A 27,291-nucleotide genomic window follows, 5' to 3' on the forward strand; every position below is an offset into this window, starting at 1 on the left:
CTTGTCATCATATTACAATTCAGCATGCTCACATCGTGCAACTAGTTCTACCATCACTCTATTTCCTCATCAGAATCTGATGTATAGGAGCTTTCATGCTACCATGAGATTCGTCCATCTGCGGTGGAATTTACCTAGTCTTTCTCTCATGCGGTTATCTTGTAGATGCAGTCTAAGTCGTTGGCGCTTTCATAGTCGCGCACTGGTTCCGTGTAGCGCGATCATTTTGCAGGGTCTAAAGGTACGACTATGCGCAACAACGTTTTCTCAAAAATCATCTTGCGCTTCTTAAGATTTATCACCTCGTTCATGTCAGTGGCCCAATCGGTTCCTAATAGCACATGGTAGGGATTTCTATCATCGACAATCTCTATCACTTCAAAATCCACTAGCGCGCTTTCCCTTTCAATATCCATGGTGATTCCCTACAATCTCCCCATGGGTATTATCTTTTGCTGGTTCGCCATTCACAGCTGGATAGGAGACCATTGTAGCATAGGCCTTCCCAGGCACTCCCATGCCTGCTTCAGCAAAACGTTCGTGTCCGACCCTAGGTCCAAAATTACTTTGTCCATCTCATATTCTCCAATCTACGTGGTCAACCCCATTTCTCTTCCCATCCTCGTCGCATGCTTTCCAATCTTCTGGACTGTGTGTGGTTCTCCTAGTGCAGTCCCAGCACATCTATTAATGAGTTCCTGGAATCCCTTTACAGCCTTACTGTCGTGTAGTTGCTTCATGCATGTTTCTAGGAACGTCCTGAGCATCGACGGGTCCATTTCTGGCTCTGGTCTATCTTTTCTTCCTGAAGTGGAGGCATCAGCCAAGCTCTTACTAGATTCCATGAAGGTTTCCTTAGTGTGCTCCAAATCAAACTCTGGTTCTTTTATCAGAGCCTTGCGAACCCAAGTACTATCTTCAGGTTTCTTGCCTTTATCATCCCCTATTGTAATTCCACTTTGGAGCACAATGTTCATGTTGGGGTCTTCCTTGCGTGACTCAAACCTCATCATCTATAGGTTCTGAGTTAGGGGAGGTTGGAGTGCTCCCTTGTTGCGCATCCTCGCTATCAGTGTGGGACAATCCTATGTCTCATGATCAATCAAGGTACAATATAGACATGATGGACGCGTTGGATTCGTACAATCACAGGAATAATGTCTTGACCCCCTGCAATTGTAACATATTAGCTATCCGTGACCTCTTCTAGGTCCTCCTCCACCTCGGCCTCGTCCGCGCCCTTGAAATCCAGTTCGCGCCACTCTTGCGTTCTAGTCAAGGGGCCGCATTTCAGCCTAATCTCTATAGGTGGGAGTCCTATCCATCATCAACTCATAGCTTCTACAGGTGCGCTCATCATGTCCTACTGATCTACAGAAATTACAGAATAACTGTTGTGAATTCTGCATGTACTTCTGCAACAAATGGCACTTGTCTGTAGCATGCTTTCCTCTTATTTGATAAATTGCGCACCACAATGCAGGCGCTGCACTAGGTCCTGCTTGTGCCTCTAGTCTTAACAGCATCGGACCTCCTCGCGCGAGGTAATTTGCGAACAACAGGCAGTGGTCCTTGTCATGTCCTTGACCCTTACATTTAACACACCATACCTCTTTGCGCATTTCCAAGCGAGCTATCCTGTCTTGTTTCAGGCTCTACATCTCAAGGAATAAGTTTTTCAACTGCGCGTGGATCTGCTGAACTCCCAGGTTATGATCCTGTATCGGGGTCTCATGCAGCCTCATCACGATCTCCAAGGCCTCTGCTTGAGTTGTTAACCTCTATTGTGACAACGCATTCCTCAAATGCACCGTTAACAATGCCACAAACCATTTGCGGTGCTACCCATCCGTCAACATCATATTAGCTTCACGAATCATGCACGTCAGTCTCTGCTCCAATTCCCAAGGGGTCTTTCTTGGTAGCATTGTGATCTCCTTGAACCTAATGATCGACTGCACCTCTGACTTCGGTCTACTAAATTCTCTGTTCAGCGCAATTTGGATATCTGCGATCCCTGCATTCGGATTGTCATTAGAATGCTTAATATACTAGGTTAGTGCACGATCCTACAGAGCGCTGACCAACGTTTCTTTCTTTATATTATTATCTATAACTCCCTGCGCTTCCCATACAGCCCTTATCATGAACATAAATTGGTCTGGATCTTCATTTCCTACTCCCTTGAACACTGAAAAATTTATCGCACTTGCCATACTGACTCGCGGTGATGGTGGAGGTGGTATGGGCGAAGATGGGGGTGAAGGCGATGAATTTGGTGGTGGTGTGGGTGGGGGTGGTATGTGCGGAATCCTCTGCCTTATCAAATTGATCAAACTTCTTGGTGAGACCTTCGCGAGCTCTTCCTCGTCCCCTCATGGAGGTGAAATCAAGGGGCTAGTTTCTAGTTCTGCACTACTTTTGTTTCTGTAAATTCTCCAACTTCACGTATCCTCGAACATTAATGTATTATTTCCATTTTTGTATGAGAAAAAATCCTCTTGTTCTTGGGGTTTCCGCACGTGTAGAAAAAAATGTGGGACGTATTGCTCAAATCATTGGCCCAGTAATTCACTTTTCACATAGTAGCATTTTAATCCAAGTGTTTAGAGACTTAACGTACTTACCTCGCGGTCCTTTGAGAAAGCGTAGCTCTGCCTCGCTATAGCTAACTGAAGTATCTACCGCAAACTCAGTAATGAATCCTCCTATAATTTGATCGAGCTAATGATCAACAACGCACGCGATCTTATCCTTTGATGCTTCCAATATGCACACCAACTCTGGGGTCCACACAATAGGACTGTCGAGCTTGCACCTTCCTTGGTTATCTGCTAGCTTCGCGATCCACTCGTACAACTTAGTAGGGAAAGATGCGAAGAAAATTTCGTGGATCTCTGTGTACAAGTAGCAATCTAACCACTCTTTTTTTGATATTCGCAGATTACTGTTCTCTTGCGTCGCGAACTCGTGAATTCTCCTGTCCAACCAAACTTCAATTTATTTCTTAGTTGGATTCCAATGATATGACATCAGACATCTCTATGCAGTTTTTGGTCCCAGCAACAAAACCATTTGTTGGCTTGTTGGGGCCTGACCCAGGTTCAGAGTTAATTGGCCAAATAAATCCTTGTACTACTAGCCAAATAAATCCCTGTACTACTGGCCTTTTCGGCAACAGTCCGCAGAGCCGGACTGAGGTCTCACCCCAAGCAGTATGGGGGGATGCTGGAACTAGGTTTCCGCACGCTTGACATGTCTCAGGGGTTGATTTAGTCCAACTATGGATACCTTCATGTAGGTTACTTTGCGCACTTTCCTGGCCTACGAGGCCTTTGCGCCCTTGTTATATTCATCTTCCCGCAACCCTAACCAGGGGCTGTGGGGCTTTCGTGCTACTAGAGCAACGATCTGCACTATTTCCCCTAGTCACACTGTGGATCTCACTTATCACAATTAGTTACCTTTGCGTAAAAAGATACCTTATATTATATTTACTTATTCAACACATTCATATAAGTTCATGCAACAATTAAACAGTAAACTTGCAATTTAAACCCAATGTACTTCAATGCATAAAATAGGGAAAGATACACAGAAATATTGCAAAACTTCTCTTTATTAATGATTCAATCGGTTACAGACTCAACCTACCCTGCACACTTAGCTGTAGACTACTAGGTCTCTGCGCACTCAGCTGCAGAGCCTTCTCCTACTCTACGACCCAAAGGCATGACTCTATACTTCGACTCAATGCTTCATGGATTGATTTCCTCTCTAATTGTTATTTCTTTACACTTAGAGTCTCACTCTATTTATACAATCCCATGGTCCACGGACCATGGGTAGAACTCTCAAGCTGACACTACATTTACAAAAGTAAGGGTGGACAACCCTATGACTCCATTAAAAATTCACGCTCTACGCCCACAAATCTCGGAGTCTTTACAATGGACTTAGTCAAAACTTGGGCTTTAAGCCCCAAAACTTGCCTTGGGGGGATCCCATGCCCAACAGGTAGCACACTATTCTTTTTCGAGCACACCTAGTTTCATACCCATTAGCAATCCTAGCTACAACATACACTTTACCTACAATAGAAACCACCACAACGTTATACTTGCAGACACTCTAGCTACCGTAGAAACCACCATAACATTATACTTTCATAGCTTTCTATTTTTTATATCAAAATTGTTTTGAAGTTATTTTTTATTATAAAGTTGTTTTGAATTCGTTTTGGGTAAACGAATAGAGGTATTCATTCGAGAGAGGGAGATGCCGCCTTAACTTGTGGTTAACTAGTAGTTATATTTATATAGACTTAAGAAACCATGGAGCTATCATTTATGCGACAAACATGCCGAATAGAATTTATTCTTGTTGTTATATTATTATGTAAAATAAAAGTGCTAGTGGAAACCCTTCGTTCAACTCTAGTCTAAGAGATTATTTTGGGATTGAGGTTAATATTAAAAGGTTTTATAAAGTCTAAGCATTCAATATTTTTGTGTTAATTGATTTTATATAATAGTGTTAAGGCTTGCATTATAGAAGGAAATTGTAAAATAAAAGGTATGGTTGTGTAGATCTAGTGAATGATGCTAGGATATTGATCTTCTTTTTATTGATTTGGATGTTGTTTAAAGAAGTAAAATGTAAGTTTTTATTGCAAAGATATTTCATTAAGGATTATAGGTGAGTTATTTAGAGACACCCTAGAGATAGGCATAAAGGCTCATTGTCAGATAAGATAACTATGGGAGCCTCTATCTACTACATGGAAAGTAGATAAGAGAGTTATTAATGAAACTAGAAATTGTGGACCAATGACGAGTTATTATTGAAACTGGAAATTGTGGACCATTGAGTGGTCAAAACCTAACCATTTCTACTCAATTTGAGCATGCCTTCTATTATTTTTCCATCTCATCCAAAATAATACCCAATGCATGAGAGGAGGACCCAAATTAAAGGATTATAAAATGACCACTTTTAATAGTGGAGAGTGCACAACATCTTGTGATAAGTTGTTGATCAATGAGATTTTGATGTAACATTCGATACCATGATGGTACATTCATTATTATGACAAGCAATGGGTTTAAGCTCATCACAAATATTGACATATTTCCATAATTTAGTTTCCATGTAGTAACAATTTCACAAGAATAAGTTGGTTAATGGAGGAGTAATTCATGGCATCTTGATGATTTTATCTTATGTCGTTGATCAACTCCTTTGCATACTTCTAATTTTAAAAGAGAGAAAAAAATGAAAGTAATACCACACATATTTTTAAATGTGATCAATGATGATTACATTAGAGAAATTTTGATGTCTAAAATGGGCCTCCTGAGGAATATTATAAAATAATAGTGGAAATTATAAAATAAGATTAGATTACATCATCAAATTTTAGAGAGAAAAACGAAAATACTACATTTTTCAACTTGTATTTTCTACTTATCTCTCTACGGTTTTACTCAAATGTTGAGTGGGAGCATTATTTGGATGTATAATTTAATTCTTCATCCAAATACTACCCATGTTGCATACTTTTTATGCAACATCCTACACGAAAATTGAGAAATACATGAAAAAAAGTGATTGTAATAATGTTTTTTCATGTATTTCTCAATTTTCGTGTAGCAGGGCCCAATGAAAGTATGCAACATAAGTAATCCTTGGATGGGGAATTAAATTATGCATCCAACAAGTTATCCCACTCAAAATTTGAGTAAAATTGTATGGAGATAAGTTGAAAATATTAGTTGAAAAAAATTAATCTCTTAATCTTTTTACCTTTTTACTCCAGAAATGATCAATCATCTTCCATGGTTTACATCATCATGTTGAATCCTATTGGTTCTTATAAAGTTGATTTTGGTTGTACATTTTTATCTTTAGGCCCTTTTTTTACTACAAAATTTCTCTAATGCCAAAAACTTATGAACTACTAAAATTGCAAGTGTGTGGAACTTTATGAATGCTCCTTTTATTTGTATCTTGGGGAATCGACAACTGGGCCGGGCTCGTACTCAAATGACACAAGGCCAATTCCAATCGCTACCATTATACCTCTAGCTGAACTCCTGCATGTCCCAACACATCCCACATGTATAGTCAAGGGGATTTGAACCTCGAACCACATAATTCACAAAGACTCCATATCACAACGATTTCCAACCGAACTGCCCTTGAGGGACTTTATGAATTCCCATTTTAGTTTTGGTTGATTTTTTCCATTTTTCTCATGCCCATGCCAAGTTTTCTTTTCCATTCATGATTTGTGAACACTTAATACTATAACATATATGCTCCATCTTAGACAATAAACCTTTCTATGAAATAGACGTAGGATTTTAACAATGATATAAAATGATGCAATGTAGGATGCCTAAATGAAGATGAGTATTTACAACCTATATGAGAGGAATGTATAGTAGGCTATTTAACTCCAAAAAATTCCAAAGTTTTTCTTAAATTTTTATGGAGAAAATTTTAAAAAATATGATTCTAAGGACCTTCATTCAAGGGGCTTAGTTGGATGAAATTCCAAGTTTTAAAGAATTTATTGGGAATATCTTTTAAAGTTCTGTTGGGTCTCCAAAATGTCATTCATTTCACTCTATTTTCTTTGAGTTTGCTTCTAAATTTACCATATTTCGCAACTCCATAACCATGCACTAAGACCATCTTCATAATTATATATGGGTTTAGACACATTATTTTCCAATACATTTATTTTGGTATTTTAAGTGAATTTATGGTTAAATATTAGAAAAATACTAGCAATTGCACCAAATGTTGCAAAGGAAACACCGTAAGGCATAAATTTGAGAAAAATCATGATATATAAAAAAAATCATTGAAGATAGAAATTAGTAAACAAATTGTCATTCAAGCTAGAAGATAAATACAAATCACTTACATTATATGAAATTGACAAATTTTATAACCTTTCCAAAATAGGTTGCCTCTTAATGTTCGAAGATGCTCTTTCAAGTTCCAATAGAACCCTTGTTACTTGGGGGCTTGCTTAGGTCAATAAGTCATTTGCAACATTTGTTTCAAGTGCGTTAAAGGTCCATGCCCACCCCTTGGAAATTATTTGTGCTATACGGGGTCCATAATTATCATAGGCATGGTTGATCGAAGGACGGCTAAATGTTTTACATCTTTCAAAGTTGTTTGATGAGGGGTAGGCTAGAGTGTCAGTCGTATTTCACAGCTAAATTGTCACACGACGCACAATCTACCCGTCAAATTCCAACCATGGGACAAAGTAAGAACAAAGTTCAAGTCAATTATCTCTTTTATTGCTTAATCCTACCATCGATGTAAGTTCTGAAAGTAAAGGGAAGGAAATTTTTTTTGCGTGTTCGGTTGAACTTGACGGTACGCGAAATAAATTTGCTCTTTGACCTTCACATAAAGGTGGAAGTGTTTTAGTGTCAAATTCCTGAAAAATTCCTTTAATTTCCATTAAAGAAATAAACGACTGAAACGGAGGTGAAAAGGGTAGTTTGCAGGTAAAAAACCCGCATTTAGAAGCAACTTATCCCATGCTGAAATGATTTGTTTGGATAACTGGATCTGATATGTACCGTGAATTGTCAATGTAGGAAGTCTAAGTGAATGAATTCATAGAAGTTTCCTTTCTCATGAATGAAAGCCACCTTTCGAAATATTTCTTTATATTCTTGGTATAATCGTGGGTTATGTTTAATATATAAAAGAAACCTAAAATGGACAAATTTAAAAAATTTGAGAGGTTATTATTTATCCATTTAAACTTATTATTTTGCACATCCCTCTATATTAAGTGTTTTTTTCAATTAAAAAAAAAGGCATATATGTTATTTTGAATTTGATATGGAGAGAACAAGTTGGACCAAATTGGAGGGTCGAAAGAACTAGATCTGTTTCAAAATGGGGAAGGCAAACCGTGAAAGAAATTTCATATGAAATATTCAAAATAAGGCAATGCAGATAATGAAAGCATTTTCATATGAAACATTTTAGGATCCATCTTTAGAGATCTATAAGAAAATTTCTCAAAAGAAACTGTGGCAAATATAGTCAAATCTCGTCTTCTACATCGTAGCGAATTCTACACAGGACATTAGTAGTCCATCATATTGTAATGTGGCATACAACATGTCTTCAAGGTATACAATGTGTTCAATTAGTCGCCCATCATATTGTAATGTAGCATACAACATGTTTTCAAGGTATACAACATGTCCTCCTACTTGTCTCGCTCAATTAGCAGCCCATAATATTGTAATGTTGTATACAACATCTCTTCAAGGTATATAATATGTCTTCTTTTTGGGAGCTATGAGCTAATAGCTATTCACTTAACATAGAGAAAGAGGAGAAGGTTAATATACGATGTGATATAGTGTGGAAAATAAAATTATAACAACATTTATTTTTTACTTTTTTTTGTCATATAGTTATATGCATATGCATTTATATATATTTTTGTTATTACTTAATGTTATGTGACATCTTCTCCTAATGACCTATAAAATACTTTGCGATGCAATAAATTATGAATAGAGTTTAATATCATTTGTTCATTTTCAACTAATAAAATATAATCATTTCTCTATTTTGAGAATAAACTCAGTTTCAAAAGTAAATCTTCAATATTATTATTATTATTGATATATGGTAAATTTAACAATATTTATGGCTTTTAATTCTAACTCAAAACCTAAAGAACTATAATATAGGATATAGGATGCAATAGGTATGGGGAAACAATGAACTTTTCAACTTACCTGTAGGGTGGGAATCCCATGCCCATTACAGAGGAAATATCAAGGTCTGAATGAGAAAACATACTATAACAATTAGTTCGGTCCTAAAAGAGTGGTATGAAATAAAATAGAAATGAAGAAAATATTTCCAAATAATACTGCAACAGAAGTAAAAATTAATTTTCTATTGACAATCAAATCAGCGATGCTCCTCGAATTTTCAATATATTTCTTGATTTCAGGGTCTGGAGGGCCTTCCGTCTATCATCATACAAATAGAAACCTTTACACGTTTTCTCACCTGCGGAAAAAGTTCCATATAATTACCAACTAAAGAATAAAACAGAGTATTGCACACAACAAAAATCACAGAATGAAGCTAGCAACGGCAATATATATTTGATTTTAATTCTAGAATGAAAAATACATTTGCTTGAGAAAGAAAGAACTATAATATAGGATATAGGAAGCAATAGATATGGGGAAAAATTAACTTTTCAACTTACCTATAAGGTATGCCGATTACAACGAAAATATCAAGGTCTGAATCTTGAACCATGATTTCCTCACCTAAAACTAGACAATCTTCATTCACATCTGGAAAGAATACCATCTCAACTATATCCTTATCCATCAAGGAAATTGGCTGCCAAAAGTGAGAAAACATACTATAACAATTAGTTCAGTCCTAAAAAAGTGGTATGAAATAAAACAGAAATGAAGAAAATATTTCCAAATAATAATGTACTGCAACAGAAGTAAAAATTACTTTGCTATCAACAATCAAACCATCCATGCTCCTCAACCTCTCGATATATTTCTTGATTTCAGGGTCTGGAGGGGCCTTCCATCTATCATCATACAAATAGAAACCTTTACATGTTTTCTCACCTACGAAAAAAGTGCCATATAATTACCAACGGAGTAGTCTACCTAGGCGGAGGAATTGCTGGGTTTCCATCGCCGCCCAGAAAAACATCCAGCTCCGGCCATCAGCAATCCCTCCGCCACGATCCCCTAGCTCTGCCACCCTCCATCCACTACTCCACATTAATTTCCTGACAGAATCGCCGCTGCACAGAGTTAATACAATTTCCAATTTGAATTTGGAAACCGCGGGTTGCTCGCCCAACCAACTCGAGGCGGCCTCTGTAGCTCACTCACTTTCCTCCTCGACTCGGCGCACCTCACCTGTAGGAATTTTGATTGAAGCTGTTTACTGGAAACCCAATCTAAAATCTGTGCCATCATTGTTTCGACAAAATGGGGAGGATCTGTCCCATACATAATAGGAAAATATTAACTTCAGAGAGGGTTTGATCCAGGGAAACATGTCAGAGATCGAGGTGAAGGTGGAGAATATGGCTGTTGAATTTCAATAGTTTCAGACCCAAATTCCATCAGGTGAGTTGAATTTCCGTGAGTTTACCTACAAAGTTTAAAGATCAACCGCTAAAATTAATGGGGGCTTTAAATTTCTGCTACTGGAATTGTGTTTTGGATTGGTTTCTTGTTTAAGCATTGGGGTTTCTATTGTTTTTGGGAAACTTTGGGTGGAAATTGAAGAATTTTGGAGGTATGGGCAGGGGAGAAATTGCTTACTTAATAAGCAATTGAAATTTCAAGTTTCTCGTTGGCTTTAAAAGATTAGGTTTTTTGGGTGTGCTTCGTTTACGTTTGAATTACGTCTTCGATATGTTTTGGCTAAAGGCTTAAGGATTTGTTATCTTACGTTAAACTGTGACTTAGGGTTGTGGAATTGAAGGGTTTTATTTTTTCATTATTTCTGTGGGTAAATTAGCTGCAAGTCCGTTCGCTTCTGAATGCTGCCATTTTGATTTATGCAAGTTTATGGTTGAAAATTATTTAAAATTGTCGAAGGCTTCGTAGTGGAAATTATGATTTTGAGTATTTTGAGCTGAAGACCTAAGGATCCGTTGATTTTTGCGATGGTAAGATTCGCTTGAATTTCTATTTCATGTTATAGTCTTCCATTTGCGACGTCTTTTGTTTGTTTGGTTGGTTAAATTCCCTTTTGTGCAAGATCCTTATGGGACATGAACTTGGCCTCCTCTGCCTCGTACCTATGATAAACCGTCTAGACACAGTTAACAATGAAATGTCACAACAAAGTACAATTTACCTGCACAATGTTCTTCGGGTGAATAGAACCAAAGCCAATATAATGAAAATTAAGTTTATCATAATAACCCACTTGACTGTTTGTATTTGTGAACTTTGCTTAAAATTGCTTTCATTTTTCCCGGTTTTCTTAAACCATATAGTTTCCGATATTTTTGGTTTTTGGCTTTCTTGTGTTAGATTTGTATCTTTCAACTTAATGGATTAATTTTTTTTCAAGATGGAGGCTTTTGTGATTTGAATTGAGTTGAGCTTTATTTTCTGGTATCATCGCATTGAAATTCTTTGTCAATATTTCAAACCATCAAGTACAGTTTATCCTTATAATTAATTTCTTTTTGGTAAAGCTCCTTGCGGCTAAAATCTGTTACCTACTTATTCAGCTAATGATGACAAAGATTTTTCCCTAACAACCTTCTATATAGTGTTGTTTCCAATTTCATTTGGTGGATCATTTGTGTTAGATAGGGTGGTTTTCAAATTCATTTGATGGAGCCTTCGCTTTGGATTTGAAATGCCCTGGCTCTTAAATTTTGGATGGATTGTCAAATTAATCTCATAAAATGATGATATTGTTGGTCGTTAAAGAAGTGTTTCAATGTACTTTATTGTAGCAAGCATTTAATTGGTCTCGAATATCAAATTTATCTAAATGTGATAAAATCTTCAAGGACAGATGTAATGTTGAACTAGCACTAAGGCAGATTATTCTATAGTCGAATGAATTTGCTACAAGGTTGCAGAATTTTATTTAATTTTCAGAATTTTCTTTAATTTTCAATTTACCATCCCACGATCCATCATTGAAAATGCAGTGGTTCTGGCCCACTTGAAGGAAATAAAGATTGAATTTCAACCAGCGGATTGAGTGGGCAGTGTAAGGGAACCAGCACAAATTTTAAATCATTGGTTGAGACCTTATATGATTCAAAGCGTCAAAGGTCCTTGACTTGCAAGCTTCTCCAAGAAAGAGGGCTCAGATGAGAAAACAAGAACCCAAGTTGAGTGTAGTAAAAGGAAGAGACTATTAGTTGTCAATGGGAATGAAAGACGAAGGATAATTTCTGCTCTTACTGATGAGCTCTCCATTAGGATTCTTTCCAGGGTACCTCGTGGATGCTATTCCAACTTGAAGTTGGTCTGTAAAACGTGGAATCACGTATTAAGGGATTCAGAGATATTCGAATTAAGAAAAGAGATCGGTTTCTCTGAAGAATGGCTATACATTTTGATGAAAGACGAAGAGGAAAAGCTCATATAGAATGCTTTGGATATGTTATCAGGTAAATGGCACAGTTTGCCACCTATGCCAACTTTTACATATGAGGAGGAATTCAATGAAGCTACGAGATGGGGTTTATGGAATGCAATGGGAGCATCGAGTTACAGGCTAACAGGTTTTGTCAGGGGCTCGTTTGGACGGAAAGATTTTCTAGATAGAACAACTTTTTGTGGTTGTGTCGTAGGGGCCATTAATGGATGCCTCTATGTTTTGGGAGGGTTTGCTAAAGCATCTGCTCTCAAATATTTCCTGAATAGGGCTTATATATTTTTATATATGGTTTAATATGTGTTATTTCCATTAAACAATCTGCTTGAGTGGAAGACGAAAGAGTACAATGGAAGCAAGATTAAAAAAAATATACAAGACCAATCAACAACTACAAGAGGACCCAAGTGCATTAGATATTTTTTTGTGGAAAAATGATCTATTGTAGTATCGAGATCACCTATATTTATGTAAGAGTTTCCAACTCAAACAAAGGTACACTTTTCATATAGGAGATTCAAGGTTCTTGAAAACTTACTACAAGATCAAGAAGGATTTTCTGGGAAGGTTTTAAAAGTGATGTTCAAAGGTTTGTGCTTAATTTTTTAGTTTTACAACATAATAAGAGAGATACAATCAAGTCACCAAGTCTCCTATAACCATTATCCACACTAAATTTCTAGGAAGAAGTTTCAATGGATTTTATTTCATGTTTACCAAATTTGAAGGAAGTAATGTTATCATGGTAGTAGTGGAAGAACTAACAAAGTATTTCTATTTATACTATCTTTCACATCTTTTTAAAGCAAATACCTGTGGGATTAATGAAAATAGTTCAAAAACTACATGGAATCCTTGAGACTATATTGTAAGTGATGGGGATTCATTTTCATTAGAAACTTTTGGTCCAAAATATTTTCTTGTTTGGGTGTTCAATTGGCTCAACTCATCATATCATCCTTAAACCAATGGGAAAACTAAGGTTGTGAATAAATGTTTAGAATGTTATCTTCATTTCTTTGCATCTAATAAATAAACACAATGGGTCAAGTGGTTTCCTTTGGCAGAATGGTGTTACAACACATCCTTACAAACTTCATAAAAATGTCTTCATTTATGTCACTTTATGGATATCATCCTTCATCCATCACATCACCCTAGAAAGGGACTCTAAAGGTTCTATAAGTGCATGACCAAATAGGGCACCGAAAAGAGGTTCTCAAAATATTGAAGGACAACTTAGTTATAGCACAAAATAGGATGAAACAACAAATATATCGATATTGCAATGAAAGAGAATTTGAAGTAGGGGATTGGGTATCTTTGATGCTACAACCATATAAACAAATGTCCCTCAAGCAACAAAAGAAGGACAATAAATTAACATTTAGGTGTCATGTCCCCTATAAGGTGTTGCAAAGGATGAGAATTATGGCTTACAGATTGGAGTTTACTCCATATTCACATGTATATATTATCTTCCATGTTTCTATGTTTCCACAATTGCAGTTACTGGATATTTATCTCCTAACAAATTGTAGTTTATTTGTCTTTTGTTAATTATTAATGGAAAATAACTATAAGTTCACTGATTGCAATCTCAAAAGCAAAAATGTTGCTAAATATAAAAATTGGAACTTAGAAATATGCACACACACAACAAAAATTGACATCGTTGTTTTTGGACAAATGTCCCTGGAAAAATTGTGAAGGGAAAACTAGTGCAATAGATGATGGTTATATTATTATAAATTCTTCAACAATTCAAGAGTACAATAATATGCTTACCTCTCACTAACAAAGATCCATTTAATACTGGAAAAATAAACTGGAGATAAATTGTCTCCCTCTGCAATCAACTTACCCTCCTACTAGCCACTCGCACTCCCTTTTTGGAACTCGAACTTCCTCCTGGAATGCGCAGATCTGGCTGAGGAAAATTCGTACAACCCCATAATCACCTTCCAACAAATTTTTTTGCTTCCTTCTGCTTCTGAAACCCATTCGCTTTGCCTATGGGATACTGATATGGAAACTAGCAATTGAAACATTGATTCTCCAGCAACTCGCATTGGGAAATTTGGTTACTCGCACTAGTTGTAGCGGCCTCCTTTATAGATGAATTTGACCTCCTCTTCCTGTCTCCCAGACACTAGAAAACACTGAGGAAAATTCCTCCAAACTCTTGCTCTCAAATCTTTGTTTATCCCTTTGTCTCTGATGCTTCCCTAGCTTCGATGGTGCCCTTGGTGAATAACTGCAATTGGGTAGCCAAACTGCTCACCAAATACTCTATGCACTCCCCAATCCCCTAGACCCACTCTTATAATCTCTTGTTGGAGTCTCAACTGCCATGATTACATCTCAATTAATGCTAAAATCAATTTGAATTCATCATAGAAGCCTCCAGAGAAAAATTGAACTTCCCCAATTATGGCTAATTAATTTAATTGAGACGTCTCCAAGTCTTTTCTCATGAAACTTTTTCTAGGTTTTGGAGATCTTATGTTCCTTAGCCTTTTCTGGGTTTTGGAGATCTTGTGTTCCTTAGCCTCTTAGACATTATAAAGACTAGAACACATGTCCATTGCTACCATAATCTAACAACTTCTTGATTAACAAGGGTAATTGGTAACAAGATCACAATCCCAACTATTTTAGCAGAGATGAAGAAGGAAAAAAATCATACTTGAACCAAAAAATATCCTTGAAACAAGGATTAAGTAGCTATAAAATTAAGCAATTATTGAGTACCTCATCAAATGGAATAACCTACCAGTAGAAGATGTGATATGGGAAAATCAACTATTCATGCATAAAAAACAAAAGTTATTGATGTGTTGATTGATTGATGGGAGTGACATGTTGAGTTGTAAGGCAAATCCCCATGCTAAGTATAAAACCTTTTATTAAGCTTGTTATAGCCCTTTTTGCCACCTTATCTCAACAAGAGTAACCTAGTGTCAACCCTGTAAAGTTGTTGTTCTAAATTTGTTTCTCTTTCCCCTTGTTTGTAACCTTCTAGTAGCTTGTTTCTTCCACAGACCTATCATCTTATCACCCATCACTCCATTACAATTATATAGTTCATCACTTGTTTAAATGCCAAAGTGAAGTATTGGGTGCTAAAACTTGAATCTTATGATTTACATATGTCCTGACATAATATTTAAGGTACAATTGTCACTAAGCAATGAAGCTTTGAGAGCTTGGATGGGTCATTAAAATTGTAATTCTTCTTTTGAAATATATAATATTTGTTTTCCTTTACAAATGATGAGCGATGTAAAAATTTGACTTTTTTTCAAGGTGTTTTTGAATTACCTTTTTAGAACAAGTTTAAACCCTTTGAAAGAGCTAGGAAGGATTCAATTTTGATCATTAATCTCTATTAGTCTCATGAGACTTCATATTAGTTTTAAAATCACTTTATGTTTTGGATAAACGATTGCATCTTTACATATGATACCCTTGCCAATGAATTTGGAAAACACCTTACACAACAAATTAGTATGAAATTATGCCTTTCAAAAAATACATTGATCCATTTGCATAACAAACAATTTGATGAATGTATGGTTACTTGAAACAAGTGCATTCTTTAGCCTTGGTGGGTTTGAAAGGGATTCTTTAGTGAAAGGAACTTAACACAGTGAATGCAATGAGGGGGCTGTTAATTCCTTTGGTGCTCAACATGGAGTTGATAATATTTATATACACTATTACTTAATGTATAACAACAACACCACTCCTAAAACCATATATGAAGTCACTTTTCTTTACCCTTTTCAATTCATAAAGACAAGCAAGGTCTACTTACAGAATTGTTAGCAAAATTGAATGAAAACGAAAAAATAAATGTCCAACATTTAAAGCTGAAAGCAGGAAAACCAAACACATAACCTTTTATGCATAAAACTTACTTTTACTATGGACGTTTTAAGTGGTGAAAAGTTAGTATTTTGGGCTAAGATAAATTTATTCTTACAAACAAACGATACAAAACTAGCCAAAGAAAAGGTAAAACAAATACAATGCAATACCGCATGATTACTTTACTATCAAACAGATAACATATCTATAGAGCATGTAATTACAAAGATCGTTGAATTACGAACTGAACATGTTAACAAAAACGACCGTAGAAAACAGTGTTTCCCGTGCCGTTACTATGATAAACCGAATTTTCATTATATTAGCTTTGGTTGTATTCACCCGAAGAACATTGTGCACGTAAAAACAGCCGTAGAAAACGGTGTTTCCCGTGCCGTTACTATGATAAACCGAATTTTCATTATATTAGCTTTGGTTGTATTCACCCGAAGAACATTGTGCAGGTAAATTGTAATCTGTTGTGACATTTCATTGTTAACTGTGTCTAGACGGTTTATCATAGGTACGATGCAGAGGAGGCCAAGTTCCTGTCCCATAAGGGTTTTGCACAAAAGGGAATTTAACCAACCAAACAAACAAACGACGTCACAAATGGAAGACTATAACATGAAATAGAAATTCAAGCGAATCTTACCATCGCAAAAATCAATGGATCCTTAGGGCTTCAGCTCAAAATCCTCAAAATCATAATTTCCACTACAAAGCCTTCCACAATTTTAAAGAATTTTCAACCATAAACCTGCATAAATCAAGATGGCAACATTCAGAAGCGAATGGAGTTGCAGCTAATTTACCCACAGAAATACTGAAAAAATAAAACTCTTCAATTCCACAACCCATAACGCTCCACCTTCACCTCAATCTCTGACATGTTTCTGCAGTTGCCGAAGATGAGAGAGAAACAATGGTTCCTTGAGTATGGCAAGCGCTAGGTAGTTTGAAAAGTTATTATGGAAACCGGCTATTTGATCCAACGGTAGCAATTATTCGAATCATCTAACATCAAATCAGACAGACGATAACGATGACAACAAAGACCACAGGAAATTTTATCTTATAGGAAACGCCTTACTGCGTAAAAATCAGACGGACGATAACGACGACAGTAAAGACCACAGTAAATTTCATCTCAGAGGGAACGCCTTACGGCGTAAAAATAACTATTTCAATAATACAAACTACAGGTTCCACGGGTACTGCACAGGCAGTCGAATTATTATTGCACTCGTCATGTGCTTATTGTTTGCTCCGTATCAAACACTTTTTTGTGATCAGATCTTCGCATCAGAGACAACAAAGTGATCGGATCTTCGCATCAGAAACAACAAAGCCATGTTCTGATGCCCCAAACTTCATCTAGTTTCGGATCAATTTTTGACTTTGTTTCATGCCGCATTGGGATAGATAATGGGCCATACCTCATGGTTCTCAGCCGGATCAGAAGGAAAGACCTCAAACATATGAGACTCGTGATAGGCGGCGCCATTCTGTAAGTGGATGGCATAATTGTAGGATTTAATGGATACGCCAACAGGTACTGTGTTCCCTTTCTTGTGACGCGTCCCCGTCAATTTCCGGTCACGGTCAATAATTTCCGGTCACGGTCAATATTATTACTGCGTGTGCCCGCGCATATTGAACTTTAAAATTTTAAGCATATCTTTGAAAATTTTCGGCCCTCACGAGAATCGAACTATGAACCTGTGTATACGTTCTCTGCGAGCACTTCGTCGTAGACATCAACATCCCCAGAATAAAATCTGGTCGGGTGAGGTGTAGTTTGCTTCGCAGCTAAAGAGCTTAAGAAAGCATTCTGCTGAGCGATGTATGGGAGCTGTCCTGCTATTTCAGATTTAAGCTCGATTAGACGAAAATGAAAAGAAAATAAGCCTACCAAAGAACTTTCAGTCTGTGAACCGCGAAGCAAAGAAATAGACGCAGATTCCTTTAAAATTTCGTCCCGATTTGGCCGATTAGTCGTTTCTTTTTCATATTTCGGCCCAAATTCAAACAATTTATTTAACAAAAGTACCTGCTGAATTTCCCGAGACTTGTTTCACTAAGGCTGTCACATGCCTGCACAGAAATTTAAATATCAGCAATGCATAACTTTTAAAACGATTGCTGAGAAAAATGTCCGTCCGAATAAACATTATTTAAGGTCTGAATTCAAAATATACACAATTTTACACCAGATTAGCACGCCTGGCTTCAGATCAGTAGTATTTCAAGCTCTATTTTCAAATTTGAAGAGTTCCTTAGGGCTTCAGCTCAAAATCCTCAAAATCATAATTTCAAAATCATAATTTCCACTACAAAACCTTTGACAATTTTAAAGAATTTTCAACCATAAACCTGCATAAATCAAGATGGCAGCGTTCATAAGCGAATGGAGTTGCAGCTAATTTACCCACAGAAATACTGAAAAAATAAAACTCTTCAATTCCACAACCCATAACGCTCCACCTTCACCTCAATCTCTGACATGTTTCTGCAGTTGCCGAAGATGAGAGAGAAACAATGGTTCTTGAGTATGGCAAGCGCTAGGTAGTTTGAAAAGCTATTATGGAAACCGGCTATTTGATCCAACGGTAGAAATTATTCGAATCGTCTAACATCAAATCATACGGACGACAACGATGACAGCAAAGACCACAACAAAGACCACAGGAAATTTCATCTCAGAGGGAACGCCTTACGGCGTAAAAATTTCATGTCAGAGGAAACGCCTTACAGCGTAATTATTGTTAGTTACAATTCGGTTAAGTGATAGGTTTGGTATTGTTAGTTACAATTACGTACCATGATAAGCCATGGCGGCCAACAGGATGAGGCACTGCTGCACATAAGCTCTTGGTGCTGCGAGCCTTTTCCTCACTCTTACACAGTAATTTGTCACTGCCTTCCTGTTAGTTACCCTACTGTGTCAAGAATTCACAATAATCAAGTTCATGCCTTCTGAACTAGCCCAAAACCCACTTTTCCATAGTTTTCCTCATCAGCGCGTCTGTTTCTAAAATATCCGCGCTGACCGGCGGCTCTTAGTGTATTCAGTGCGCTGCCAGCGCGGAAGCACATCACTTTTCCGCGCTGGTCGCATTTTATGAGCCAACGCGTCTCTACTTTGTATTGAGTCGCGCTGACATGACTTTTCCAGTTATCGAGGCGCGACGTCAGCGCGTCAGTTTCCTTATAATCCGCGCTGATCCTGTTTGGGCGAATTTGTTCCAACAGCCAACCTTCCAGATCACTCCAGGTTTGGTTGTTGGCTTTGTGAGTATCGACTCCCTTCTATGGCATGTCTGTTCGACCTTTTGCAACCACTTCCCTCAAGGATAAGCTCATCCTTCCACCCTTTTAGGAGGCTCCTTCTCCTATATAAACTTCCACCATTACCATGAGCAGCTAGTTTGGAATAGCTTGGATTGTGTAGAGCTTATAGTGCTCAGATTGCTGCTACTATAGGTATTTGATGTGCTAAGTGTGGAAGTGATTGATAGCTTAGGGAAGGTTGTATTGTGTTGCTTGTGTGAGAGAGAGTTTCTTGTCTTGGGAGAACCATTTCCAAAGGTGAATGCTTGAGACGCTTGCTGACTGGCCCCTCCTGAGAAGGATACCGACGTCAGAACATTTGGTTGTACTCTTCTCTATTTTGATTAATAATAGATGACTGCTACTATTGTCCCATTCTCATTTGTCTATGCAATGGTTAAATGTGAATTACATCTTTTCTGACTGATGTATGGTTACCTTTACTAGATTTCACGCTTGCGTTTGTTTCCTCTTCGTGTGTGCAGGTGTCTATTCGCGGGGATCGCGGAGGATCGTGACCAGCCAAAGCGAAGGAGCGAAGGCAGCATCTCTTCGTCAAACGACAGTGCGAGAATCCAAGTAGGTGCTCTTTACCTCTTGTTTAATTGTAATTAGGAACATGCATAGCAGCATTGTGTGATTGTTGCTAGACCCTTGCTGGGCTAGTAGGGATCGCCTCTACCTGTAGAGGGGATTTACCTCTCCAACAATTTGGCGACTCCGCTGGGGATCAGCCTCTTTGTCTCTTGTGTCCACTTTTTGTGTTTGGATTTGATTTTTCTCTCTTTTCGAGTTTTGGGGATTGCTTCCTCTGCTTATAAGCTTTCTGGGTGCATCTGGGAAGTGTCCTAACTATTAGAAGGTTCTTACCTTTGGTTTGGGAAGTTTTTGCTTTGGCTTTACTGGCTGTTTACCCTCAGCGCACTTTAATTCAAAACAGACGCGCTGACGTCGCGTCCCTCCTTCTGTGTTGTCTTTGTCATCGCGCCTGTACAATCAATAGTTGCGCTGACCTCGTTTTTAGAGACAACGCGCTTTATCCGTGTGATTCCGCGCTGACGTTGCACACTTGCTTCTTTGTCCTCCCTGTCATCGCGCCTGTGTGATTTATAGTCGCGCTGACCTCGTTTTTCTGAGACAGCGCGCTTTATCCGTGTATTTCCGTGCTGACGTCGCAAAGTTGCTACGGGACCCCTCCTGTCAGCGCCGAGTTGCTGAAGGCCACCCGCGCTGATCCTGTAAAACTTTATTTTGTCCAAATCAGCCTCCTGAACCTGTTACTTCAGCTTTTCCCTCTTCTCTCCACTTGGTTTGTGATTTGTTTTTCATTATCTGAACTCTGAGCCGCTTGCTTGCGAAGTCTTGTTCCACAGGATTTCGTTTTTCTCATTTTTCGATTTTTGCAAATACCTTCCTTTTCGCTTTCGCTGCTTGGTTTGTTTTTCCGCCATCACTTTTACAACTGTTGGATTGTGTTGGATCTCTATTTGACTGGTTGAGACTCTTATCCTCCGGGTGTTAGCTTTTCTCCATTGATTTCGCACTCTAGCCCTAGGGCATCTAGCGGCCCTGTGTGTGTCAAGCCTTCCGTAGGGATTTTGTTTTCTTGTTTGACCAGCCAACTTCAGATTTGTTGTTGCACTTGTTCGGTGATTGTTGAAGTGTTTTTGGTTGTGTTTCCGAGTAGTTTTCACTTCCTCCTTGTTTCAATCCTTGCTTGTCGTGCCGAGCTTAGATCACATAGCTCGTACAGAATTTGGTTTTCCTTTCGATTTGGAAATCTTTGTTGGGTGTTTTGGGAGCTTTGCGTGCTTTCACTAAGTGATTGGCTTGGTGTTCTCGTTCCTCCAAATTCATTTAGATGCTTTGTGTCACTGAAAGAAAATCAAACTAGTAGCTTTGCTTTTGAGAATTGAAAAAGGAAAGAGCATTTCATTGATTTGTATTTTCAAAAGAAAAGTTTACTTTCCTCGCTTTTAGCTGCATTAGGCTGCTTGATTGTTTGATTTCATTTTGTTTGTTTGAAAATTCTCCACCTTCTCATAGCTAGAATTCATCGAACAAAATGGTTTTCCTTGGCATGTAGTTTGCATCTAGGTAATTGTGAGAGAACATACGATAGAGCCTGAAATCGAAACTTAACTCAAGATCAACTATAAAATGAACCGAATGAATCTAAAAACGCATTGGAACTAAACGCAAATATCTAGAGGTCTAGGTTAGAGACGTGTTCCGGCGTCTTTAAACATAGTCACTATTTTTTCACATTATGGTTGGGTGATTCCTCCTTCTGTGACTCGATAGTGGTCTAACACGGACTGCGCTCCCACGTACCGTCGCGTATATAGGGAGACCCCACTAGGCTTTTATCCTTTATCCATAGGAAGCCGAGTCTGCCGCCTTGTGAACCGTAACGCACCGAACACAACATTCGGGAAGATTGACTGCAGTACGGAAAGTCCTTGCCTCTCATACGATTGATGAGGTGTATAAGCAGTTTTACGGGTTGCTTGGTAAACCTTATACCTAGAGTCTCCAGAGCAGTCACTTTTGATCCTTTTCGGACTCCCTAAATGAAAAGGTGCCTGTGAGCGTCTTGTCACTTCGTGCTCATTAAACATTCGAAGGAGACTGGAGTCACCTTTTTGTCCTTTTCTCGACTCTCGAAACATGAAAAGGTCAAGTTTGGTTCTTATGTCTTAAAATTAATTTGGCCACGATAACATCACCTGTTTTAGATCTTGTGTGCGATAGTTTTGAGTAGGGTTTTTATCGTTAGTTTCCTTTAGGTTTTCTAAGGGGTCTGGTCATCCTGGCTGACCCGTCAACTCCCGGTCCAAGTGATCAAGGTTCTCCATCTTCTGTTGCCCCTGAAGTACCAGTTGTAAGCAATACTCTTCCCATTGTTCCGAGTATCCAGCCTATCAACGTACGTGCCCCAGGCGACGAGGATTACATAGAAGATTGGAATCCTATCTGGGAGCCTGATTATACCCCTCGTACCCCTCGTACTCCTCTCGGTATGTCGTCTCCGATGTCTACCTCCCCCATCGATGAGACAGCTTCCAGCACCAGTGAGACGCCCGTCGTGACAGACGAGACTCCGATCCCGGCTTCCTCTCCACTCCCTCCACGATATTCGTCAGTGAGGGACAGGATAGCCGCTAGAACTACTGCTATGACTATATGGGATCCTAGTCTTATTGCCACCACCGGGCCTTTTGTTTCGCGACCTCTTAGTACACCTCTTACTTCCGGGCTTGACACGCCCGTTACCTCAGTTCCCACTAGACCCACCGTCTGTGTAGCACGTTCGACTCCGGTCGTTAGTGCTGTACCAGCGTCCTCATCTGCGAACCCTGAAGCTGGTTCCTTTTCTGGTGGCATTCCAGGAGCAGGGCCGTATGATGCTTTTGGGCAACCCATTACGGACCCAGATTACGAAGGTCCCCTCTTTTATTATGATGAGAACGGTGAGTACCTCGAGAGCTTTTCGGTCCTTCCTCATCGTCCCTTCGAAGAGAACGAGGAACCGTTAAATATCACATATGATCCCGCTACTCACATTTTTCATGGGGCCCGAGATCCTTTCGGACAACCCCAAGGACCACCCAATCAAGGCCAGCCACTCTATGTGCAAACCCCTCAGGGGCAACCACTTTATGGCCCGCCTTACCCAGGACAATCTGGGGGCCCACAGGGACAACCCTACCAGGGACAACCCTCGGGCATTGGAGGTCCGTCGTATTCATATCAAGGTCAACCTACTGGCTATCCAGGGCAACTTGGTACCCAGCAGGGTTACCCAACTGGACAACCCGGGCAGCCTTACATCCAACAGGGCCAGTCCGGTTTCCAGCAAGGGTACCCATCTGGACAAACTGGTTCAGTTTATAATCCTCCAAATCAACCAGCAGTCCAGCAGGGATATCCTCATGGGCAGGGGGGGCAACCCTACTTACAGCAGGGACAACCTACTCCCCAGTCTGGTCATCTTTCTGGGCAGGGTGGGCAACCCCATGTTCAGCAGGGTCAACCCACTGCTCCATCCATGAATCCTTCTGGGCAAGGGGGGCAGCCTGCTATACAGCAAGGCCAACCTATTGCTCAGCCTATGCACCAAGGAGGGCAGCCTGCTACACAGCAAGCCCAGCCCTCTGTTCAGTCCGTGCATCCTGGGGGGCAGACAGGCCAACCTTCTATGCAAGGTCGACCCGCTGTCCGCCCTGTTCGTTTATCTGGACAAACTGGCCGACCTCAGGGCCGACCAGCTGTTCAGCCAACTCGGTCATCTATTCCGCAAGGACAAACCTTGGTGGCACATGGACAACCTGGTGCCCAGCAAGTATATCCTGCTCGCCAACCAGGTCCGTCTCGAATCCAACCGAGTCAACCTTCGGGACAGATGGTTCAACCCCAGCCGGTTCAAGGTCATTACTCTGGGCCTCAAACTCAAACAGGTCATCAGATGCAAGGTGGGCCACAGCCTCAACCTCCCTACCAAACGCAGCCTGCCTATTAGGCTCCGTATGGGGCCCAGCAACCATATGGCTACCAGCAACCCCAGGGGCAAAACCAATTTGCTCCTCATCAAAATTATCAGCAACCACAGGTCACTCCTTATCAAAACTATCAGTATGGTGCACCTGTGGGGCAAGCTGCTAATACTTGGGGATCTGGGGGGCAGACACAGGGACAGTCGTCCGCATATGGCCAGAATCCGTATGGACAGGACCCCTACGGACAAACCCCCTATGCGCCAGGCCCTTTTGGGCCAGGCCCATCGGGGCAAAGTTCCTATGCGCCAGGCCCTTTTGGGCCAGGACCATCGGGACAAAGTTCCTACGCGCCAGGCCCTTTTGGGCCAGGCCCGTCCGGAAAAAGTTCGTGGGGGCAACCACCATCTGGGTGGAACCCTAATGTCGCCTCGAATCCGCAGCCACAAATGTCCTTTAACCCGCAGCTACCATTCTTAGCAACGTTGGAACTACCTGATGTGTCCAAATTAAAAAATGATCCTATTTTCCATAATCCATATTGGCCACCGGTTCCGACCAAAATACCAGGTGACTGTCCAAAGTTTGACGGCAAAGCCGGTGAAGACCCTCAGGCCCATGTAATGACTTATCACCTTTGGTGTTCATCGAACTCATGGCTTGATGATTCTATCCGGCTACGCCTCTTTCAGAGGACTCTCACTGGTTCAGCTGCTAAATGGTACATCGAACTCAATCGCGGCATGTTCCAAGATTTCAATTCATTGGCTATGGCCTTTTTGACTCACTTTCAGTTACCCATTCGGTACGAGACTGGGACCCACCTTCTCACGTCTCTCAAATAGGATACGGCTACGCACATCTCTGATCATATACATGAATGGAGAAGGCGTCGCCGCTTGATTAAGTTTTGGATCCCTGATTAGCTCCTGACCGACTAGTTCACGACTTCCTTTGTCCCTAAGATTGCAAAAGATATCGCAATGGGAGTGTGTGTAACTGAAGAGCAAGCGATTGCGCGAGCTCAGTACCTCGACTTAGTATATTCTCAGTCAGGTACTTTGTATGAGTATTTGCCAGATGCCCCGAGGCATGGACAGCCCAAAGCTCCACCAAAGCCTTCTGTTGATGGAGTCATTGGTTCTGTGAATGCACCATCAAAGAAGTCGGCCGCGAACCCTGGGAAGCAGAAGCAGAATACCTCTAGTGAAAACGCTCCTCAGGGCCAATCAATTTCTGGGAGTACCTCCGAGGTAAACGCCGTTCAGTCCACCGCGGCGGACAAATCTTCGAAAGGGCAAAAGAAAGGGAAAGCTAAAGATAAATCTGGACAGCCTAAGCAGGACCCTCCTAAACCTTCTCCCGAGGAAGGAGCTAAACAGAAACCTAAGTATCCTTGTCTCATCTGTGAGGAGGATCACTACACCAAGGATTGCCCCAGGCGCTCCGAGGTTAGTCGACTTTTGAAAGGTGCTCCGGGACCTCTTGCTATGCTTAAAGAGCCTTTCCCTTCCCAGCAGACGCATCAGGTGGCAGATCCCTCTCAAACCTCTTCCTCGTTCGGTTCTCATGTGTTCATGGCTGGAACAATCCCCATCCATGTTTCAACTCGAGCGAAAGATTATCCATCTCCAGCCGGGAAAGAGCCGGAGGTTACCTCCAGCGCTCCTCCGTCCAGTTCTGGTCCCCTTCACATTGAACGGCCCAGCCCTGAGACGATCCCCCGACCCCCTCCCAAAGGTGTACTCAGGAAGTCATCTTATAACTCCAATGCTCATGCTGCCCAGCACTATAGCATTGTCGAGGACTTAGCTCAGGCTCCGTCCGCTATGTCCGCATTAGAAGTCCTCCAGAGCTGCCCCTCCCAGAGGAAGTCCCTGCTATCAGCGATTGGTGGCATAGACCCGACAGATTCGGATTTAATTTCTTTTGATCTCGAGGGTTTCACACAGAGACTGCCTCATCAGGTAGCTTTCCTTATACAGGTTCTCATCAACGGCAAAACGATCCATCGTACAGTCATTGATGAAGGTGCCTCAACCTGCATCATGTCAGTTGCTTGCTGGAAGGCTATCGGTTCCCCTGCTCTGAGCCAGTCTCCTACGACCCTGGAGGCTTTCGATGGAAGAGAATCCCGTCCATATGGTATCCTCACGCGATTGCCCATCTCTTTAGAAGGGAAGACCGTAGAAGTGGAGGTTGAAGTTGTCGACGCTAATCTCACTTACAACCTCCTCCTTGGACGAAGCTGGACGTATGCCATGCAAGCCGTGGCTTCCTCCTTGTTCCGTGTTGTTCGCTTCCCCCATCAAGGAAGAATCGTCACGGTGGACCAGATGTCCTTCTTTGCTTCCTCTTCTGAAGGAAATGTGCCATTCGTAGAGCATACCTCCAAATCGTTAGTGAGTGTGGGTGCCGGACTATTCAAAGATCCCACATTAATGGGAGTCTTCCCCCTCCCACCTCCGAATCTCGCCCCTGTTAACATGATTTCAGTGTGCTCTGATCCATGGGTTCTTCCTCCCTTGAATCAGGAAGACTCTTGGGGTGATATGATGCCGCTGAGTCCTGCCGAGCTCAACTACATCGAAATTGTCGCTGCATCGGCTCCCCCTCCTGAACCTGCTTTTCTAAGCAGCGTTCCCGATTCATATGATCACCTCCCTTGGTTGGGAGATGAGGCCACTTTGGATCCTTTGAAGGAATCGTTCCCCTCCGATGAGGCTATCATTGAGACTATGTCTCTCGAGGAGCTCCCTTGGTTAGATCACCACCATCGCTCTTCGTTTCTCCCTCCACATTCGGAAATGGTCGCATGTCTCGAGCGGTTTGCTTCGTGTGTCCCATCTCCGCCTCTCCAAACACCTGTTCAGTTATATCAAGTGTCCTCGGAAGGCAATATGGGTAACATCACGCAAACCCAGGTTATCGACATCTCTGTCAAACCAGGGATTGTCGAGAATATTTTCATTGGAGTCACATGCACTCCTGAGGAAGTTCAACTTTATACCACTTTGTTTCGTGAATTCCGCGATGTCTTCGCATGGTCTTACGAGGAAATGCCCGGCATCGACCCTAGTATTGTGGTGCACGAAATACCTACTTATCCCGGCGCTAAACTTGTTCGTCAGCGTTTACGTCCAGTGCACCCCCGAAAGGCTGCCGCCATCAAGGCCGAAGTTGAAAATCTCCTCCGAGCTGGTTTCATCTATGCCATTCCCCTCACGGAATGGGTATCCAATATAGTCCCTGTGAATAAAAAGGAGGGCACTATCCGGGTCTGTGTTGACTACCGCGATATTAATCGCGCCTGTCCAAAATATAACTTTCCTACGCCTTTTATTGATCAGCTTATTGATGACTGCGCAGGAAGCGAGATTTATTCATTTATGGACGGCTTCTC

Source organism: Pinus tabuliformis, chromosome 2_1 (assembly GCF_031772625.1).
Source record: "Pinus tabuliformis cultivar Carrire ecotype Pingquan chromosome 2_1, CPIR1, whole genome shotgun sequence".
Classification (NCBI taxonomy): Eukaryota; Viridiplantae; Streptophyta; class Pinopsida; order Pinales; family Pinaceae; genus Pinus; species Pinus tabuliformis.